Here is a 2820-nt window from a genome sequence, read left to right as displayed (position 1 = left end):
TTAGAAAATGCAGAAGCTTAAATTGTGGGAAATATAATGTTTCCGGTGGACTGCGCTCAACCCCACTATTGTACTCTGGTGAGGCGCATGTGTTCTGGGAGGCACACTATGCTAAACTAGCTTAGCAGGAAACAACAGCAGCACACAAGCTACAAACTCTCCCCGCAGCGTTTAGCTGTTCCCTACTGATTCAAACAGGGCTAAAGCAATCGCCACACAATCCCCATTTCTCTAGACCATAATTCTTGCTTTGTAAAAGAACAACAGCCCGAACAGAGAATCAAATGTCCGACCCTAACCATCGGCACCACCTAAGTATGACGGGATGCTTCGTCATTAACGGACAATGCATATAGTCAAAATCAACGTAATTAACACAATGACAAGAACAAACTCGCAAGAACCAGTCATGTATTTTTAACGGCATTGTTTACTAAACCGGACAGTTTTTAGCTATCGTTCCAATAAAAATGAACTGAAAGTATTGATAAAAATGATCGTGTAACATCTGTAGTGTCGTAATCAGAGATTGATAAGGTGGTCACTGTTGTTACAGTCATATTGGTTAAATATTCGGCATATCAAGGGTTCGGATAATGTGGTGGCAGACACTTTGTCCAGAGCTCCTTATCATTAAACGATAGCCCATGCATGTTATCTGCTTGTCCCTGTCTCTCCTTTTCCCCTCTTAATTTGCTTCTCACTGGTACCAGGTTGCTGGGGGGAGGGGTGCATGGTGACAAGGTTGAGGGAGGTGGATGACCAGCATCAGGTTTTTTTGTTTTTTTTCTCTGTAAATAAAAAAAAAAGAAAAGATGGAATGCTATTTCATGATATTTGAGTTAGTTTGGGTAAAACATTGGTTAATGCCAGTGGGTATTAAAATGTATGAAGTGTATATTGAGTTAAATTCTGGATCCTGGGTTGGGACCCGGTTTCTATGGAGGGGGGTGTGACAGCCTCTTGCTTTAAGCAGGGCCTGCTGTGGGCGTTCCCTTTTGCTTGTCTGTGGTGTCTTGCCGGTCCCTGGTAGGCGGAGCCTATCGGTACAATTGGGAGCACCTGGCCAGTCTCCCAGGGGTATTTAGGACCGCCTGCTGCAGTCCGTGGTCTCCTCTGTTCCTGCAGCACCATGTTTTCGTTTGTTGAGTAATAAATGTACCTCTTTCCGTTTAAAAACTGTGTGTCTCCTGTTTTTGTCATGGCTCAAGAACCGGGTCGTGACAGTGTCCCATGTGCAAAGAGCTCTTGGACAGAAGACCGGCACTTCGGGTCAACACTTTAATAGCCGAGATGGCTGCTCAGTTCATGCAGTCTATCCAATAGAAAGCCAGCAACAGCGGCAGCTCAGAGGAGCAATGTGCCAACTCAGGAGAAGTTCTCTGTGACGTCTGCACTGAAACCAAATGGACGGCCCTGAAGTCCTGCCTGGTGTGTCTGGCCTCCTACTGTGAGACTTACCTGGAACCTCATCAGAGAATCACAGGCATTAAAAGACATATGCTGATTGATCCTGTGGAGAACCTGGAAGGCAGAATGTGTGAGAACCATGATAGACCTCTGGAGATGTTCTGTAAGACTCACCAGACATGCGCGTGTAAGTTCTGTGCTGAGTCAAGTCACAGGCTTTATCACATTGTTCCTCTGATAGAAGAGTATGAAGGAAAGAAAGGTGAGCTGGGAAAGACAGAGGGGGAAGTTCAGCAGATGATCCAGGAGAGACGACTGACGATTGCTCACTTCAAACAGGCAGTGGAGCATGCGGTCTCTTAAGAGAAGTCTGGCTGAGCTCATTGAGACGATTGACATGAAGCATAAAAAGACAGAGGGCTAAAGGCTTCATCAAAGAGCTGGAAGAGGAAATCTCTGAGCTGATGAAGAGACGCTCAGAGCTGGAGCAGCTTTCACGCACAGAAGACCACCTCCTCCAAAGATTCCCGTCCTTGAGCCCTGCTCCGCCCATCAAGGACTGAACAGAGGTCAGAGTTCACTCATCATATCACGAGACTGTGAGGAGAGCTGGGGCTCAGCTGGAGACACTCAGTAGAGAGATGAAGAGACTATGTATCGACGTTGATCTGAAGAGGGTCCAGCAGTTTGCGGTGGACGTAACTCTTGATCCTGAAACAGCACATCCTGAACTCATCCTGTCTGATGATGGGAAGCAAGTCAGTCGTTGTGATATAAAGCAAAATCTTCCAGACAGCTCAAAGAGATTTTCCACACGTTGTATTTTAGGAAAGCAGAGTTTCTCCTCAGGAAGATTTTACTATGAAGTCCAGATTAAAGGAAAGACTGACTGGATTTTAGGAGTGGTCAAAGAGTCTGTCAACAGAATGACTAACTGCACAATGTCCCCTACGAATGGCTACTGGACTGTATGCTTGATGAATGGAAATCCGAACTAAGCTTGTTCTATCTCTGCAATCAATCTCCCTCTGAAGTCAAAGCCTCAGAAGCTGGGGGTGTTTGTGGATTATCAGGAGGGTCTGGTCTCCTTTTATGTCGTAGATACTGCAGGTCTCATATACTTTTTTACTGGCTGTAACTTCACTGAGAAACTCTACCCATATCTCAATCCAAAGCAAAGTAAGGAAGGTAAAAACACCTCCCCCTGATCATTTGTTCCATCAATCATGCTGATTAGATCAGATGGAAGGAGTCACCGTCATGTAAATGACCTCAATCCCTTTCCTACTTTGTTCAGATTTTTTGAAATTTGGATACATTTTTTAAAAATCTTTCTCATTACTTCAGAGATACCCCAATTACAGGCCGTACAACTCTTCAAATGTATCACAGAATCCCTAAAGAGTACAT

General features: G+C 44.9%; 1 pseudogene across 1 annotated transcript; it reads left to right on the top strand.

Moving 5' to 3' along the window:
- Positions 1-733: 733 nt before the first annotated feature.
- Positions 734-2618, top strand: LOC306713823 (zinc-binding protein A33-like; annotated as a pseudogene). The gene is made up of 2 exons: positions 734-772; positions 1327-2618. The product of its transcript is annotated as a zinc-binding protein A33-like (transcript).
- The last annotated feature ends 202 nt before the right edge of the window (positions 2619-2820 follow it).

This window comes from Pholis gunnellus (assembly GCF_910591455.1).
Source record: "Pholis gunnellus genome assembly, chromosome: 22".
NCBI lineage: Eukaryota > Metazoa > Chordata > Actinopteri > Perciformes > Pholidae > Pholis > Pholis gunnellus.
This window is presented reverse-complemented; position numbering and strand designations above follow the sequence as displayed.